Source organism: Mesocricetus auratus, unplaced genomic scaffold, assembly GCF_017639785.1.
Source record: "Mesocricetus auratus isolate SY011 unplaced genomic scaffold, BCM_Maur_2.0 Super-Scaffold_100018, whole genome shotgun sequence".
Taxonomy (NCBI): Eukaryota; Metazoa; Chordata; class Mammalia; order Rodentia; family Cricetidae; genus Mesocricetus; species Mesocricetus auratus.
In genome coordinates, this window is record NW_024429199.1 from 4,386,213 (window position 1) to 4,406,125 (window position 19,913).

Here is a 19,913-nt window from a genome sequence, read left to right on the forward strand (position 1 = left end):
TCTTTAAAAAATATGAGAATCTAGATGGTTCAGAAACTAATTTTTAAAAAATGTGCCAGGCACTGCAAGAGTAACAGAACTGCGCCATGTGCTGAGGTGTTGTCTTTGCTCTTTCACTTTTGTTTTCAATGGCATGTGACAGATAGCTCTGTAATTTTGTTCAAATGACTGCAGGACCTGGAAAAGCTGTCACTGCTATTGATGCAAGACATACTGCTTTTATTGATCACTCTATGTAAATATCTACATAGATATATCCGTTGAAGTTTGGGAAACATTAGCTGTGCTGTAAAATTTGAGAAAAGTATCCTAGTTTACTGTGTTGAGTTGGCACTGTACATAAATCAACAGCCATACTGATCTAGAAACATTAACATTAAATTTTTCCATTTTTAAAGGGATGGTACACTACTAAACATGTCATGTCTTGTCTATATGGCTTTGATTATAGAAAATATTCTTTAAATAATGAAAAACTGCAGTGTAAAACTATATTCAACAACCAAGAATCCACAATGCTTCATTAAGTGTTCAAAATCCAGTGTAAACTAACCTACAGAGATCAAGGCTCAAGAAGGAAACCCTGTCTCCCTGGAAGCAGATTCCTAGGGCAAAGAATGAGATTTGGATAATTTTCACTTTTTTCTCTCCATTTTTCAATACTGCTTGGATTTACAAACAAACAGTACTTTTTATTCAGTTAGCAGAGGTCCTGTCCTTTATGTGTTTATCCAACCATTCAGGCTTTGGAGGGTGGTAACAGTATCAAGGTGTAGCTGACAATGAGGACAGACAGTGTCTTCCTGGTTTCTCAAGTATTCTGTATCTGAAGTACTCTTTTACTCCTGTGTATGCACACCCTAACACATATGTGCTGCTCGGTTACCACACAGCTATTTACCAGTCTTGACACCCCTGTACCTAACTGCTAAGAGTGTAACCTTCTTAATTTTTCTGGCTGACCATCTCTGCCCAAGGACAATCTCCTGGGTTCTGTATTTATTTAAATGTATTCACCATTGATAGTCTCCATCTGTCAGCTTCACACACAAAGACCTCAACTTATTTGACAAAGAAGCATCGCTTTTCTTGAAGGCTGGATGAGTTTGAAAGTAGACAGTCTGTACTAACAACCCATGGTTTCTTATCATTCTTTTCTTCCAATCTAAGAGAAAATACAAGTGTTGCCTGATAAACAAAAGCTAAGTGTCTCTTCTCAGATTTCATCAAGAGCGATGTGTGTCCTTCGCTGGGGTGCTAGCCTGGTTCCTACAGTGCTGGGCTGCTATTCTGACCAGCCTCAGGCTGCTCTCTGAAACCTTGTATCTATGCACATGTGCCCCAAAGAATCAGCCAACTGTGAGAAGGGCAGAGAGAACACAGAGGGCCTGATGATTGGCAAGTATCCCACTCTGGGTGCCATTTATCTGAATTATTGAAGTGTGATGAAATGTACTCCTGCCAGGCTGAAGCACGGGGCTCACCATACTCAGAATAAGCTTTGTGTTTTCAACGCCGCACAGAGATGGCAGGCTGCAGTGTTGAGAGAAATAGAGAACTATGTTGGCTACATACATTCCTTCCAGCTCCTAGGGGCCGTGTCAATCCAGCAGGAATGGGGGTTCCTGAAGATACCTACAGCACATGCCCAAGATGCAAACCCTTCTGTACGCCTGAGGCACAGGAGCAGCTGGGTGAATCTGACCCAACCAGCTATGGCCTTAAGGACTTGGTATAAATACCTTTCTCTTCTTCCTTTTGAGATAGGGTCTCACTTTGTAGCCTAGATGTCCTGAACTAAGAAACACAGGCTTCTCTGTTTTTCTATCTTTTTGAAAGGTATGTTGGCATATGATAATAACCCCAGGGTGTGAGTGTTGTTCCCTTTCTGCTGGAAGTGACTGGTCTTTGTAATCACGCTCCATTGAGGTCAGTATCACTCACTCACTTACAAGATGCTGGTGGACCTATCACCCGCACTGTCTGATTCCCAAGGCTGCTGACGCGGAGCCTGGCTGGGGGCTGCCTCCAGGGTCTGCTCTGTCTCAGTCAGGGGACCTGACCCCGAGCCCTGCTGCTGCGCCACCGCTGACTGGTTTCCTCTGATGCTGCTGTCAAGTGCCTTCTCTACAAAGCTGTCCACATGGGAGCCACAGTTACCTCCTAAGGGACAAAACTGCAAACAGACAGCACAGAACATGACCTCAGCTGTCGGGCTGCTGGTCTCTGGTTTGGTTTTGTTTTTACAAACTGTGGCGTTTCTGCAGTTCTGATTTACAAGCAGTACTTGACCCCCACTTTCTTCTTTTCCCATTCCTTCCACTGCCTAACTCAGTCCCACGGACCTCCCCATAGCAGCCCCAAACCCCACTTAGACCCCGCTCTCGGGTTCACCAAGCTTCAGAAGTGTATTCTTACAAAGTTCAGCAGCGGCCTCTGACCTGTGAGACTAAGAGACTGCCCTCCCCAGCTGGACTATGATCCTCTCACTGAAACTATCCTCTCCCTTCCTTGCTGTCATCAGAGGCCCAGAAACTGAGGGCAAGTCAAATGTTCTTCCTCCCTCTGCCTCCTCAGTCCCCTACACCCAGCCTACCATCAGCAATCCTGCAGATAAGTAAAATCAAGTTCCCAGTGTAAGTTTCAGTACACTGTAAATACAGGGTATGTGTAAGGACACAGCCGCTTCATTTGTTTTTCTATTGCTCATGTCATTTGAACTCTTATTCCAACATGCAATCTGCACTCAGAGTCTCCAACCAGATCTCCAAGTGCTGCCTGCTGACGGCTCCTGATCCTGAAGATGCTTTCCTCTCCACCTCCCTCTACAGCACAGCTCTTAACCCGCTTTCTCCAGGACGCTTCCTCACCACAGCAACAGCTTTACCGTGCTGGACGCCCGAGCCGCCCCCTCACAAACACACCCCTGCATTACAGTAAACAGAGCTTTACCATGCTAGACGCCAGGCAGATTTCAGTTTTACCAACACATACACAAAGGGGGGGAGGGGAGACAGAGAGAGGGAGAGCGCACACGCAGAGACCTTTGTGGATCCAGTTTCCTTCCTTCCTTCTGTCCTTCCTCTGTAGACGAGGCTGGCCTCGAACTCACAGAGATCCGCCTGCCTCTGCCTCTCAAGTGCTGTCAAATTTGTGCTTATTTATTTTTCAAGTTTGTCCAAGTAGGGAATTGCATGATCAATGATTCTAACTCACTCCTGGTAACAGTCCCACTGGCACCCACTTTCTTAAATTCCCAAATAAAATTTTAAAATATTCCCACACACTTACCCTTGGTGTCTCCTCCGGGAGGCCTGGCGATGAGAACTGTGGAGACTGTTTAAAAATCTTATTTTAGTGCAGAAGTAAGAAACCCATCCACTTCTAACAAAAACAGCTCAAGGGTCAACTAAACACCCACGTTACTTTCTTCAGCCCACAAACCCAAGAGCATTGCATGACCATGACATAGGCAGGGAAGGCATCCCACAGCCATCAGATGATACATGTTTTCTTTGGTTTCTTCTTTAATCAGAGCTATTAACAGCAGGCAGCAGGACACTAAACGAAGCCCTCAGCAATAGACTCACATTGTATGTGACAAGGCTCACTTCATGAACCTCAGCTATTTCCTACCCAAGGGACTCTGTCTTACGGAAGCCCTCTTTATATAATCACTGTGCGTTTAAACTCCCTTTAGAGACAGATGATACTTTTATGAAAAATGAATTGCATACAAAATACTATCTGCTTTGGCAAGATGACAAAACGTAAACTTGTTTAAAATTTACAAAACCAAACCACCAGATACCGTTACGTCTTACAACCAAAATAAGTTACATGCAAACTTCTCTTTTGAGTAACAGGGTGGTTACACCCCATTATTAGTTTCTTATTAAGATTAAGAAGACAAAATTAATTCAAAAACATTAGGAAATGACCCGAGAAGCAGACTAAACTGTAACTTATAATAAATATGCTAGCCGGGCAGTGGTGGCATATGCCTTTAATCCCAGCACTCGGGAGGCAGAGGCAGGTGGATCTCTGTGAGTTCGAGACCAAGCCTGGTCTACTGAGCGAGTTCCAGAACAGCCTCCAAAACAATAAAGAGAAACCCTGTCTCAAAAAAACAAAAACAAAACAAAACAAAAGAATAAATATGCTAAAATTAAAATAAAAATGATAAAAAAGAATAAATATGCTAATACGCTAGCTACGGAGCTTAGAATATTTATATTAGACTTAAATTATTACATAAGTTTTATATGCTTAGCTAAATTAGAATGACTTGGTGAACACACACTGACAGGTACTGTGACAGGGAGAGACACAATGACACTGTTTTAGACGGCTTACAGTTCTGTGGAAAACAGACACAGATCATAAAGACAGAAACATGAGTACTGTAATTACTGAAATGCTGTGCTGAGGAATATCAGCACTCAAGTAGTTGGTAGTGCATAAAGTATACAAGGCAGAGACTGATTTATGCCAGCCAGGGTCGTCACTGACTTCCAAACAGTACCGCAGCATGACGCTGCTTACCGTAAACAACAGGGGAAAGGATCAGGAAAAGAAAACACACCCAAAGAGTGATTAATCATGGTCAACCCTGAAACAGGGAGTGGGAAGATGGTTTTAACTTATTTTATGAATATGGGCATTTTGTCTGTATGTGTGTCTATGCACTACGTGCTTGCCTAGTCCCTATGGAGGCCACAAGAGGGTACTGGGCTCTTTGGAACTGAGTTACAGGCAGTGTTGAGCTGCCCCGCGGGTGCTGTGAACTGAATCCTGGTCCTCCACAAGAGCAAACAGGACTCTTAACTGCTGCATCATCGTTTCAACCCACAAAAGGTATTTTAAATCTTATATACCGCTATATTATCTGATTCTAAAAATAACTTTTTAGTGTAATACTTGAAAATGATAAATTAAAAAAAAAGTCCCGGAAGCAGACAGTGTGGGAGGCAGCAAGCAAAGCACAGGGACGAGGGAGCAGAGGGACGAGGGAGCAGAGGGACGAGGGAGCAGAGGGACGAGGGAGCAGAGGGACGAGGGAGCAGAGGGACGAGGGAGCAGAGGGACGAGGGAGCAGAGGGGAGTCACGGGACCAGGGGAGGTCGGTGCCGAGCACCAGCACAGACAACCGCACTGCAGCCATCTCTGTGACTGTGAGGGCCTCCGCTCCAATCTGGAGTACAGCTGTGGCAGTGATACAGCAGGAACTCCACTGCAGCAGCGAGAAGCAGGATGTGGGGAATGATCACTGCCACAGGACAGGTGACAAGCTTGAGCAAGGTGAGTTGGGAACACGTGAAACTCGGCCACTGTCTCTCTAATCATAATGTGTTTGTAAATAACAACCAGTACTAGTGGCCAGAGACCAGGGCTGTGGGGACTAAAAGGAGGGAGACAGAGCCCAAGAACCAGTTGTGTGAGGCAGCCAAGAGGCTGGCTCCAAGATGGCAAATCACCCTATTTTAAAAGAGGATCATAAATATATTTTTATTTATTTGTTTATTTATTCATTCATTCATTCATTCATTCATTCTTGGGTTTTCAAGACAGGGTTTCCTTGTGTAACAGCTCTGGCTAACCCGGAACTCGATTTGTAACCCAGGCTGGCCTCCAACTCATGATCCTCCTGCTCCCGTCTCCTTCAGCAAATCTGACTGCTGGGGGCCACCACAACCTGCTATTGTTTAAAATATGAAATATCTTTATTTTTAAATGATGACTCAATTTAAAAATCAAAACAAGCAAGCAAAAACAAGGAGAGAGGTGGTGGCGCACGCCTTTAATCCCAGCACTCGGGAGGCAGAGGCAGGGGATCTCTTAGTATGAGGCTAGCCTGGTCTACAGAGCAAGCTCCAGAATAGCCATATGGAGGAAACCCTGTCTCAAAACACAAATAACTAAAACAAAAACAAAATTAGACAAACCCAACAATGAAACAAAACAAAGCCAAAAACAAAACAACAACAACAACAACAAAAAAAAACCAACCACAAAATGAAAGCACATCTGTGTGCTTCCCCAGTATTGAGACTTCCTAGCATTCGGCTGAGGAGAAAATGTCAAATTAAAGTATATGTTATTCCTTCCTCTTCCCATTTTAGGAATGAAAACTTTTTACACAGTGCTCTTCCATCTTTTAAACATAAGCAATATTTTAATTAAACAGTTCCTCCTCTTCCTTTCAGGATTCTACAGTCACATGCCCTGACCTCTTACATCATGTAACATAACAGGCAGCTGTCATAAGGGTTAAAATATGTGTCTGGGTGGGACTCACAATTAACTGGTAGATTTTTAAAGGAAAACATAAGGGCAGAAAACTCCCACAAAAATTATGTGAACCTTCAAGCTAACTTTCAGTTTATCAAATTTCCTCAGGAAACAACTTCCCATTTGTAGCTGACTAATACTACAACACGCCCAACAATTTCATTAGAATGCTATTTTTAATCAGCTCAGTGTTTCACTGCGCCTCAGGACCCAAGAGCAAGAGCATGAAGTCATTACAGCACTGGAAACATCTCTACAAAGATATCGTGGACAGCTCAGACATGCGGTCCCTAACATCGTCACTGCATACCCCGTAAAATGGAAAGACATCTGTTGTAGGATGTGCGTTTAGTAACGGTTGCTGGGCTAGCATTACTAGGGGAGCTGTCACCACAGGTCCTCACTGAACTTCCCTTTGGTGTACTGGGGGGCAAATTCGGGTGAGAGTAAATGAGTGTCCGTACTTGGGAATGACCCTCCTGCTGGGGCAGCAAACACAATCTCAGGCATGTGTAAGGGAACCTCTCAACACCAGACTGAATTGTCTACTAAAGCCCGTAACAGAGCCCAGTCAGCATCCCTGAAGAGAACATAGAGGCTGCACTATCAGTTAACACTGGAGACATGGCTGCCTGAATCCCTACTCTTGCCCGTGCACCATGCATTCCTGCTTTCGATTCGCACTCAGCCCTGCTGTGGCTTGTCCCGTGTTGTCCCCAGATGCACCCCAGTGCAGGTTCACTTGAGGGTTCCTGCCCCACCCTATCCAGGCGGCAGCTTCACACAGGGAACCAGTGTGTTTCCCAGGAACCATCTTTATCCTCCCATACTTGCGAGGGGGAACTGCCTGTAGCTTTCTCTGTGCACTGCAAGTGTCACTTAGCTGTCCAGACCTACCAGTAGCCCGCGCTGGGGCTAGAGGACGGGAGGAGCCCATCACCTCTGGTACGTCGCAACAGGGCTCTGTGGAGTTTGCTGGGATCTCTTTGGACTGAGTTTTCAAACAAGACAAACTTACGAATTATGCTTCCAAGATGGATGACAAAATATATAGCTAACTGCTTGAATGCTAATGACACACAGGATTTTGATCGGGCCACTGATAAAATGTGGGATATTGAAAGTGTGTTACTTAGAAGTCGCATCGCGTAGAAGAAAGATGGATGATTTTATAATTAGAGCCTGGGCCGCAGTGCCAGCATCTCTCCACCACACAGCACTGGCCAGATATCCAGTGGCAGTTAACTGAAGATATCCACACCTGCCGCACGACATTTCTGTGAGGGCTATGTTCTATGAGGTAATACAGAAAAATGCCTGAGAACACAGCTGTCAGCAGCTGGAAGGAAATGAACAACGAACACGCCTGTGCTGTCGCCTTGCCCAACCGTGTGAGCTCTGGGGTTTTCCTTTGCCCACCATTCCGGAAAATTCTTCCTAATCTTGGCTGTTTTGTGATGGAGAGTCAGGAAGAAAGGTGGTAAGAAAGTGAGTCACAGTTAGGAAAACTGGGGGGACACACGGGTAAGAGTTGGGATGTGCGGGTGAAGCTGGAGGGACAAAGGGAGACTTGGCCTGGTGTGGATTCTGTATCCTGCTACGGCACGGAGGGATCCAGTAAACAATTTACTGTCTGAAATGATTGTCACTAGACTATGTAATGCTTTACAATAACATCATAAAATGATACAGCATGATAAATGTGGGGGTGGAAGTGACCCACAGGAGAAAAGAAGAGGGGGCAGCCTCTCAGTCTGGCGAAAGGAACTGGGGAGGCACAGGAAACGCGGCACAGCCAGTGGGAGGCTGGAGGCCAGGGCCAGCTCCCACCCCTGCCTCACTGCCTCTGGTGAGTCATCAGCATCTCTGTTTCAGTTTCTTCCCTGGTGAAGCCACAGGATAGGAGGACCACACTCTTATGGCCCCCCAGTTGGCCTTCATAAACTGATTGGAAAAATGCCAAGAGCTTAGTCCTCCTTGCTTGGCTTCCATTACAACTTAAGCAGTAGCATCACGCATATATATGTGCTTAGATTTATGTATCTTGATGAGAACACACACATGCATACATAAACACATACACAGTTCGGAGATTATGCTGCATAGAGCGTTGATGAGACTGTTTACGCAGAAAGCTAAGAGTCATCTGACCTGACTGACATGGTACCCATCTGTGTCCAAACAACCCTGAATCTAAACTAGATTTCCTGAAAACCTCAAAGGAAAGGCTAACAGCCTCCCCACGCACCTGCGTGCACTGTGCGCCTGCATGCATTCCCCATTTCCCTTCCTGGGATCCTTGGTTTCCATGACAGACAGATGAACTTCTACACCTGCCTCACACGTCTCAGTGATCACTGCCTGTGTCTCGTGTCTTCCCCAGCGAGGCTAAGTGACCCTGTTCACTTTCTTAACCCGTACACCCAGAACAGCACCTTGCTCATACCAAGCCTTCTGCACAGTTTCGCAGTAAGAAACTGAATTCTGTGTTAAACTTTGGTAAAAGTCACAAACCTGTGACAATGGAAGGGACCTCTTAGGGATGTGCAGAGATGAGAAAACCGGCTTGTGGGAGAAGCTTGCTGGCATCTACATTGAATTTCCCTTGCGCTTTTACTCAGTGCCTCCATACACACCTCCGATCCTGGGGAAACAGAGAACCTGGGTGTATGGGAGCCAAGGAAACAGGCCAGTTCTGAACTCACTGGAAGCAAAGGAGTCAGAGAACAAACTACAGCCTTTATTCACAGAACGGCAAAGCCCCAGAGAATAATGATAGTTCTGCACACTCGGAAGCTTTCATCTAAAGAGCTCAGAACCTATGAGGTTCTCACTCCACAATGTGAGGGGTCAGTATCTGTTCTTGGTCAAGTGGGGTAAGAAGCAGGGTGCTCCCTGGTCTTACTGCAGGCTGATCTGAAAACATTTTGGGGCACCAAGTGCTCCTCATAGTTTCCCCATCCGTAAGGCAACAGCAGTGTGTCTTCTATTAGATGCCTCTACAACTGCTGTAGCCCATGCTAATTTAGGGTGTAGAGAAACAATAACACTAGGCACTTGGTACTGGGTTATGCCATCTCTCCTGTCAGACCAGCAGAGCCTGGGACTTCTGGAGCTTGTCCTAGAGAAAGGCCACCCACAGCCACATTTGAGGTCTGTGAAGGACAAAGCAACTTGGAGGCTTTGCCTACCCACACAATCGCAATGCTCCCAACCACTCCTCAGTTATTTAAGACCTACAGGCCAATTAGAGGGAGTTAAGACAACAAACCCTGTGAGGAGCCTATGAGACCCGGCTAGACAACATTCTTCCTTCTTTGGACTGATGAGGAAACAGTGGACTTGAAACTGAAAGCTGCTCACCACCAAGCTACCCAACCCCTGTTCTCACAGGCAGGAGGGCTCACCCTCTTTCACAACCCTGACCTGAGGTGATAGCAGGCTAAATGGTGGAGACCAGAGAGAACTCAGCAACACAGAGCCCACCTTTCCCCACGCTGAGCCCACAGCCCTGGTCTTTCTTGTCATAGCTGGTTAGACTTTCTGTGAGCATCTCTCCTACAGCTCCCGGGAACTATGCTGCTGATCTCCTACTTAGGCCAGGAGCATCATGACCCAACTCCCTAGCCTGTCTCCTCAGGCTCCAGCCCCACAGAATAAATGGGATTCTTACTAAGTTCAAGATACACACCTTCTGTGTGTGTCCTGTGAAGAATTTCTGTGACCAAGTGAATTTAAGAGACCCGTGTATAAAACACTTCAAACAATTGTGGATTTTCGAATATTTAAAAAGTTAACTGCGTGTCATGGTTTGAGTGTGAGATGTCTTTCAAAAGCTCAGGTTTTGAGCACACAAGCCCTAGCTAGTGAACGCTGCCGTGGAGGAACAGCAGTGTAGACAGTGTGAGCGCTGCTGTGGAGGAACAACAGTGTAGACAGCGTGAGCGCTGCCGCAGAGGAACATCAGTGTAGACAGCGTGAACGCTGCTGCAGAGGAACAGCAGTGTAGACAGTGTGAGCGCTGCTGCAGAGGAACAGCAGTGTAGACAGTGTGAGCGCTGCTGCAGAGGAACAGCAGTGTAGACAGTGTGAGCGCTGTTGTGGAGGAACAACAGTGTAGACAGTGTGAGCGCTGCCGCAGAGGAACAGCAGTGTAGACAGTGTGAGCGCTGCTGCAGAGGAACAGCAGTGTAGACAGTGTGAGCGCTGTTGTGGAGGAACAACAGTGTAGACAGCATGAACGCTGCTGCAGAGGAACAGCAGTGTAGACAGCGTGAGCGCTGCCGCAGAGGAACATCAGTGTAGACAGCGTGAACGCTGCTGCAGAGGAACAGCAGTGTAGACAGTGTGAGCGCTGTTGTGGAGGAACAACAGTGTAGACAGCATGAACGCTGCTGCAGAGGAACAGCAGTGTAGACAGCGTGAGCGCTGCCGCAGAGGAACATCAGTGTAGACAGTGTGAGCGCTGTTGTGGAGGAACAACAGTGTAGACAGCATGAACGCTGCTGCAGAGGAACAGCAGTGTAGACAGCGTGAGCGCTGCCGCAGAGGAACATCAGTGTAGACAGCGTGAACGCTGCTGCAAAGGAACAGCAGTGTAGACAGTGTGAGCGCTGCTGCAGAAGAGCAGCAGTGTAGACAGTGTGAGCGCTGTTGTGGAGGAACAACAGTGTAGACAGCATGAACGCTGCTGCAGAGGAACAGCAGTGTAGACAGCGTGAACGCTGCCGCAGAGGAACAGCAGTGTAGACAGTGTGAGCGCTGCTGCAGAGGAACAGCAGTGTAGACAGTGTGAGCGCTGTTGTGGAGGAACAACAGTGTAGACAGCATGAACGCTGCTGCAGAGGAACAGCAGTGTAGACAGCATGAACGCTGCCGCAGAGGAACAGCAGTGTAGACAGTGTGAGCGCTGCTGCAGAGGAACAGCAGTGTAGACAGTGTGAGCGCTGTTGTGGAGGAACAACAGTGTAGACAGTGTGAGCGCTGCTGCAGAAGAGCAGCAGTGTAGACAGTGTGAGCGCTGCTGTGGAGGAACAGCAGTGTAGACAGCGTGAGCGCTGCCACAGAGGAACAGCAGTGTAGACAGTGTGAACGCTGCTGCAGAAGAGCAGCAGTGTAGACAGTGTGAGCGCTGCTGTGGAGGAACAGCAGTGTAGACAGTGTGAACGCTGCCGCAGAGGAGCAAGGTTTCAGCTTTGCAAGGTGAAATGTCACGGCTGCACAGTACCACGAATATACCCAACGACACTCACCACACACCAAGGTTTTCTGTCACGTGTATTTCACTTCAGATACATGAGACGGGTGTTGTTTCCGTGTGAGCCTTTCAGAGCCTTTAATGTTCTGTGCACTAGGAATCCTTGAGCCTGGAAATGCATCAGCTCACCATCTGCACATTTTTCAGAGTGCCTCTTAGGACCACGCACTTCAGAACTTACCGAATGAATGAGACACTGAAGGAGAAGCTGCTAGAAAATATCAACTGCATCACTCACTAGCTGATGGCCTGGGACAAGCACAGCTTTTGGCCTTCAATCCCTCTCCTGATAGACAAGAACCTGTGCAACTCTTCTCACTAGCTAAAGGGAAAATCTAGTTTGTGTGTGTGTGTGTGTGTGTGTGTATCTATATGTATATCTATATGTGTACACACACACACACACACACACACACAGAGTACACTAAAGAACCTAAGCATGCCAAAGGCTCTTCAAGATGTAGCTGACAACTAACGGCAGAGGCAAGCCCCTCCACTCGTCAGTGACAGAGGCCCAGCAGAGACGACAAGGAGGTGGGAAACAAGACACCGCACACAGGAAGGACTCGTTGACAATACATGAGTTGAAGAGCGTGCGCAGTCAGAGTTTAGGGATGGGGGCCCAGGTGCCACGAGACTGGGACAGAGTAAGAGGACAGGAGGTGAAGGCTGGTACTACGGTAGTGCTGGCAGCCTAAGGGACAGAAGTACAGCTGTGAAAGGAGCACACCAAAGAAGCCACCAGGCAAGCCTGCGCCACGGAGACTGGGCAGAGGGAGAAGTTTATGACTGACTGAGGAAGTCAGTGGTGGTGGTAAAGAATCTGTTTCTGTCATATTCAAACTGGAAATTAAGAGAAGTGGACAAAGTGTCTAATCTGTAGGCAAGCAGACTTCTGAGAGAAGAGCTGACGGGGTGCTCCACATATATTTGTACAGTCTGCTCTTCTATCTGCTCTTGAACAGGCACTCAGGGTGCCCAGGTACTTTCTGAAGTGGTATTTGGCATTTGTGCTTGGATGCTTTCTCTTGTATTTGCTTGAAAAATCTGCTATGTTAGAATATATTCAGATTAATGTACTACGCTGGCTGTGACAGTACATGCCTTTAGTCCCAGCACTCGGGAGGCAGAGGCAGGCAGATCTCTGAGTTCGAGGCCAGCCTGGTCTACAGAGTTCCAACCAGGGTCACACAGAGAAACTGTCTTGAAAAACCAAAAACCAAACAAACAAAAAACTCTCCTAAAACTATTTACCACCAAATTTAAGAACCATGGGCAAGTTCTACACTTGCTGTCTTATCAAAGTTAAAGCATAAAACCTCAAAGTTGGTTGACATTGCCAAATATGTAATTCAGAAGTTTTGAAATTAAAATGCTAAAAAGGCATACTTTTGTTGTTGTTGTTGTTAGGTCTTGCTACACTGACTAAACTATTCTTGAAACTGAGATCCTGCCTCAGTCTCCACCATGATGGGATTACAAGTATATACTGCCATGCCTCATGCCCCTTTTAAAAGCATATTTAAAAACCTTTCAAGTACAGGTTCCTTGTAAAAACTAACCTGTATGGCCTTCCCCCGCCTGCACAGCCAGATCAAAGACTCTGCCCAGAACAGTCAAGGCCTTCTAGTCCCCCAAAATGATGTGATCAAGTAGACTGTGCAGTAATGACAATAAATGTGACATGCCTGTGTTACTATGAATAAATATAACATCCTCCCAACCCATTTAATTACTTCCCGTGTACAGCAGCACAATTAACAAAACTGTCTGTATTCTGAAAATGGAAAAGCCCTCCTGTCTCTCTTAGGTAGTTTTACAATCCTAACAATAGGCTCAGTGAAACCTTTTAAAGGAAAGATGATTACATTAAAATGACGGAGGCATGTAAAAATTCATCACAGAGATCCTCCTGTTGTCTGATGGTTTGGACGCTTCATCATGCCTAGAGAGAAGGAAGAAATGATAAAGAGAAACCACAACTTTCTGAGGGAATCATTGGGACTATGCACCACGCCGGAAGCTCAAGAAAGACATGTACGGCTTATCAGGGAATCGTGAGATGGCTTGAGGAATGCTGCTTATGGAACATGAGCTGATGATGTTACATATCCATTTCTTGAGGAATGTGAATGATCATGCAAGTTGATACAACATTTTCCCTCAGAAAACAGAATCACCAGGTCTACTCCTGGAGAGCTGCCTGGAGCTGTTAGAATCCATGGCATCCTAGTGCCTCCTGAGACAGTGTCAACTGACTGATGTGTATGCAGTTCCTATCCTATACTCGGGTTTGCCTCGGACCAATTTGTGCTGTATAGGATCATGAAAACCGGGCTGTGATAACTGTGGCCTTACACATAAAGGTGCTGGGGGTATAGCTCAGTGGTAGAGCATTTGACTGTACACATAAAGGTGTTATTCCCACAAACCCATCTGTAGAAGACAAGAGCCTGACTCAGAGCCCGGAACCTGAAGTGACCAGAACTTATTGCTGTTGACCTCCTGTAACTTTAACTAGTAATACATCAATTAGTTATACATCAAGATGCTGACACTTAAAACAAAATACTGAGTCATTTTTGAACTCAAGATTGGAGGACCCTTATTGATAATAACTTTCATGTGATTTTGAAACTGCAGCTAAGCATGCCCAGTAACCTGCCCCAGGTCAGACAGAGACAGAGGAAGAGTCTGCTATTCTGGGTGGGACATAAGCTAGACACTTGGATGCTACTCTGAAACGGATCAAGAATGAACTTCTGTTCCTATCTTGTTTAGGGATCAAAGTCTGGGGAGATCTCAGATGCCCCAAGTCTGCTCTAAATAGACAGAATAACTTAAGCCCATGTGAATGTGGGTTTTACTGAGCAGATAGATACTAATGGTGTTCCCAAAACCATTAGCAAAATCATCCATGGTCCCTAGTCAATAGCTGGCTACTACTGTTCAGATCATCTTTCCTCTCTGAAGCTTACTCTGAAGCACACGAAACACAGCATCTCAGTGAGCACCTCTGGTCCTGCTCCCAGCGGCCTGGGTCCCAGCAGCGCTGCAATCCTGAAAGTTCAGTTTAGCATCTCTGGGCTCATACTCAGCCCTGGGGACCTGAACCATCAGTGCCTTCTCTTCAAAGAATCTGACAGAGTCAAGAACACAAGCCTGTTTGGCACTTATTTCCTCCTCACCCAAAAAGGAAGCTAACATGAATACTCTCAAATCAATAAGCATATTTTGATCAAACTACACACATTTAAACAGTTGAAACATTCAGTGTTAGGAAGTTCAGTTCAAATTTCCACTCACCATATGTCTTAGTCACTATTCTAGTGCTGCAAAGAGACACTATAACCAGGACAACTCTTACAAAAGAAAACATTTAATTATGGCTTGCTTACAGTTTCAGAGGTTTAGCCCATTACCGTCAATGTAGGGAGCATGGTGACAGGCAAGCAGATATGGCAGTAGAACAGTAACTGAGCACTAAGTCCTGATCCATAGGCAGAGAGAAAGAGAGACTCTGGGCTTGGCACAGGCTTTTGGAACCTCAGAGCCTACTCCCAGTGACACACTTCCTGTAACAAAGCCACACCTCCTAATCCTTTTGATCCTTTCAAATAGTGCCACTCTTTGATGACTAAGTATTCAAATATATGAGCCTGTGGGATCTATTCTTATTCAAACCACCACACCATATAAGGCCAAATATTCTTTCTTACTCATCAATCATTTCTCTAAAATTATCATCAGTTGTCAGTGCTAAAACAGAAGTCCCAAGAGGACGTAATCAGAGCTGGGCCACAACAGGATAGAATAGAAACCACACAATAAAAGAACTTCACTCATGGTTTCTGGGTGTGGACTGGGTGAGGCTATTTTCACCAGGGAAGGGGAAACAGGGACCAGGAACCAGAGTAGAGAGAGGGAGCGCTAGCAGGCCAAATGGCAATAGCCTTGGGAGCGGAGTAAGTGAAAAATCTTTTAGTTACTGAGGCAGCCAGTGCCAAGCAAAGAAGCTCGTCCACTGTCAAACAGCTGCCTAGTGAGAGGGCAGCAACTGGAATCCAGACTGACTGCCCTTAAACTCACTCTTGTAATTAATTTGATTATAAATTACATAATCACATTAGCAAACAGTGAGAAGGAAACCCCATCATCTCAGCTGCCAAACACACCTGTTGGCATTTCAGTATGATTTCTGTAGACTTTTCCCTCAGAAATTCTGTTTTCAAAATTAAGCTCATAGTCTACAAGTGATTTCCTAACCTGCTTCCTTCTGATTTAACAATCTAAACATCTATACAACTTATTTAATAATTTGGACAATCAACATTTTAGCTAGGCTTTTTCCTTTACTGCATGGAGTTTTACAGTTTACATGATGCAACTTCAATCGTGGGATACTGAGGTTCTTTCCCATCTGTTTGGCAGTATTCACGTATTAGTTACAGAACACCATGGTGTTTCCTCAAATTGGAAATGTCAGCATCAAAAGTTTCAAACAGTCAATACATAACGAAAAGGCAGGATGTATTTATCTTGAATATGCCAGCATCAGGGATCTCTCTGGCCTGGAATCAAATGCATCTGATGAATGCTATTAATGAAGAGGGTCCAAAAATAACAAGTTAAAAAAAGCTGCCTTTCTCGGCCTCCAGAGGCCATGCACTTTTAATGGTTTAATGCTCTACTTTCATTTCAGTAATAGCAACAAAGAGTTACCCGTATGCAAAACTACATTTGGAAAAAAACGGAATTCTCTGAAAAGCAAACATACCCCTCTGGCTTAACAACCAGGGTGGTCAGAATTTGCAGTCAATTAGCTCACTAAGAGCTGTGTCATAGCTCAGAGACATTTGCTTTTGGGGGGATTTGTTTGGTTTTTGTTTTGTTTTGTTGTTTTCTCATTCAGGTCAAGTGAATGAGAGATTCTCAAATGAATGAGAAGCTCTGACTTTTCATCAGGTAGAGCTAGGATGTAGAAGAGACAGCAATGCCAGGCCTTGTATAAGTGTGCCTAAAGACACAAAGCCCACAGGCAGAAGGAGCTATTGTGACTGCAGGAAGGTAACTGCCAAAATATTAGCATGCTTCTGTGGCTATCTGTTTTGAAAGCTTCTTTAGGGTTCAAGCTGCTGTCAGTTTGACATGGAAACACACACATCAGTATCTGGCAACATCTACTCCCAGACAGTGCCACACAGTTGCTGGCCAGGTGGAACTTGGTGAGGACAGAATTAGGCATGTCTACTCCTAGGAAGATGAAATCTGTTCCCTCAAGGCATTGTGACTCCTGTCCATGAAACAGCTTGTCACTGCTTCCCATTGATAACTGAAAAACCAATCCTTTCTCTTCATTATCCCATGGTTATTCCATTCCTCAACAGGAAGTTGTACTTCATCAGAACCCAATGACTTCCTTTCTTCTCCAATGTTTAGCTAATGCTGCTTTCCATCTTTCCTCTAGACTTCCCCTCCTCCTAAGCTGCACTTTCTCACATGTCAGATGGTAAAACCACACTTTGGAAACCAATGCAGCATTATCCAGCCGAGTGGAGGACGCTCGTATACTAAGACTCAGCAATTCTTCCTTTGGGCATCTCTCACAGAGAAGCAGCAGCAGTACACATGCTCTGGGATGGGCACAGCGCCACCACTGAAGAACTGACCCAGATACCCAGCCACAGGAGAAGGGATTGATAAACTGAGGTACACTCATACAATGGACACCATGCGGGACAGTAGGAAGAGAACTGAATTTCATGCATGGTACACAGATGAATCTTGAAAAAGGCAAATGGTACAAGAAATGCCACACAGTATGGTCCTGAGAGAAACAAAAGTGTACATTAGATTATTTATGGAGAGTGGCTCAAGGCCTTGCACATGCTAGGACAGTACTCTAACCACTGGGCAACATCTCCAGCTCCAAAGTAAAACTTTCAAAGAAACTATTTTCAAAGAAAAGGAAGATCTGGTGAGATAGTGGAGTGCTCGTAAGGGCACTTGCTACAAACCTGACAACCTGAGTTCCAGGCCTGGTTCCAGTATGATAGAAGGAGAGAACTGACCTATATATAACCCCTGCATGTACGCGCCCATGCACAAACACACACACATACACGCACATACTCTAAATAATGTTTAAAGCAAATAAATTCATCCAATTTTATTCCGATTTAGTAGTCACATAAATCACCTAATAACATATATCATAACTACTAGGTCTAGGTGGTCTGTTATTTCTTCTAAATAGTTCTCACCACCCGTATCACAACATGCAAACAGAACAGCACGCCTTCAATTTCCTCCAGTGAGTTTATTTCCTCCAATCACGGAGACCATGCTGGCCTGAAGGATGAATGTGAAAGCGATCCCAAGAGAGTGAGGGAAGGCTGGTGTTGGTAGAGGGGTGCTGTGGGGTGCATGACGCCGCCGGGACAAAGACGGCTGGGGTAGAGCACAGGGCCGGGCCAGGCAGTCTCCAGGAGGGAGCCCTGAGTGCTCGCCGGCCGGCAGCAGTAGGGGTTGAGGAGTGTGGAGTGAGTACCGGGTGAACCAGGAGGGCTCCAAGGTGAGAGATGACAAAACTGGCACAGGCAAGGCTGTTGGAGGAAAGCCCCTGAGATGGGTGGTCCCTTCAGTCAACTATAATCAAGTCAGGACACAGGCTGAGGAGTGAAGAAGCAGAAGTATGCCACGAGCTGTGTCAAACCTGCGCTGAATAAATGACAGGGGTAAGGATGGCTGCCTACACTTCCCCAAAACTGGGGGAAGGTACTCAGAGTGGGGTTTACCTTCCAGAGACAGATGGAGGCCGAGAATGAGAAAGAGTTACAAAAACAGGTGGAAAGTACTCACAGAGTAGGGTTTACCTTCCAGAGACAGATGGAGGCAAAGAATGAGAAAGACTTACACTGCCAACAGATAATACTTTGTCCTGACAACACATTTTGCTCGGTTGGGTTTGAAAGGATCATTTCCGAAGCTTTTTACTTTTCCCTTCAAGCAATCTTACTCTGATACAGTAAGATCTACAAAACATAGACACCTAATTATGTTATTTTTGGTCACTATAAAAACAGAGTAATGCAAGTCACTATATTGGCTAGTAGCCAATATTAATTAAATCCAAATACGAAGAACTATAGTAAATATTATGGGGTTTTGTTCCAAGAGTTGACGGGCTCTGACATTTGACCATGAGGCCTCATGGATTAATAGCTCATAGTGGACCACCACAACTGCTAAGTCACCGCCACATCTCAGGGCTATTCAAATCTTTTCCCATTACCAAGTTTGCTTTTACTTGTTTTTCCATAAGCAATACTCCAATGCACACGCAGCTCTTTCAGAAAGGGAGAAATGTGCTTCTTCCATCTGATAGCAGCATAATTGACAAAAGGGCAGTTGATTAATTTTCAAATTACTGTTTTCTCCAGTCTAGAAGGTCTACTTTTTATAGTGTTCTTCCAAAGATGGACAAAATCAGCCCCAAAGGTTTGGTTTGCTTGTTTTAAATTAATGTGAAACAATCTTGACAGGGAGCAGGCAGGCAGGCAGGCAGGAAGACCTCCTCTAGCCTGTTGTACATATCTACCCATCCAAGTTGGAAGCCAGCCAACCCTGAGGGCCAGGCTCTGCCCAATGACAGGGGACAGACAATCACTAGCCCGGTGCCCACCTGGGGCTCCCTTACTTCAGCATGCTGCAGCTCAAACCTTATCTTTGAACACTGAACATAGCACCTGTGATCACCTGACAACACTACATGGTGTCACTGCCAAGGTCAGGTCTTACCAAGTACAGCTCTGAGGCCATCTGACTTGTTTCCACTCTTACTTGGAGGGACTATGCAGACGGGCGGACCGTTGGTTCTCTGTTAAGGACTGTGCACACAGGGAGCCTCACTTCTTTCCTTCACTTTACATTCTGACTATATTCAGTACCGAGCGGCATTCTTCACAATACACCTTCCAAGAAGTAGTCATATTCCCTACAGATCACACAGGCCATAAGGTGATGGGGGATTTCCTTCTGCCTATGTTTCTCTTAATGGTTAATGAAAACAACACTGTTTGACCAATGGAGGAAGGAGGATAGGTGGGACTAGGAGACAAGGAGACTTCTGGGAAAAGTAGGCAGAGAGAGATGGCAAGGAGACGTCGTGTAGTGGAGGGAGGAGTAACAGGTCTGGACCTGTCTCCGGTAAGATAAGACCACGTGGAAATACTTAGATTAAAGAATGGGTTGATAATTAAGAGCCATCGGCTGACAGTTTAATAATTAATATAGCGTCCATGTGTTATTTGGGGCTGAGAAGGGCGGCGAGACCTGGTGGAACAAGAAATCTCCAGCAACAATA

General features: G+C 45.7%; 1 protein-coding gene across 4 annotated transcripts in view; it reads right to left on the bottom strand.

Moving 5' to 3' along the window:
• Fyn (FYN proto-oncogene, Src family tyrosine kinase) overlaps positions 1-19,913 on the bottom strand; it is a 191,923-nt gene that overhangs the window by 138,430 nt on the left and 33,580 nt on the right. For 3 of the 4 annotated variants that reach the window (XM_040728310.1, XM_021229069.2, XM_040728309.1), the window contains exon 1: positions 3,292-3,310. The exons of the other annotated variant lie outside the window; for it this stretch is intronic. The gene's annotated coding sequence lies outside the window, so the exon portion shown is untranslated. Of the gene's footprint in view, positions 1-3,291; positions 3,311-19,913 lie in introns of those variants that run through there. 4 annotated transcript variants of the gene reach the window in all.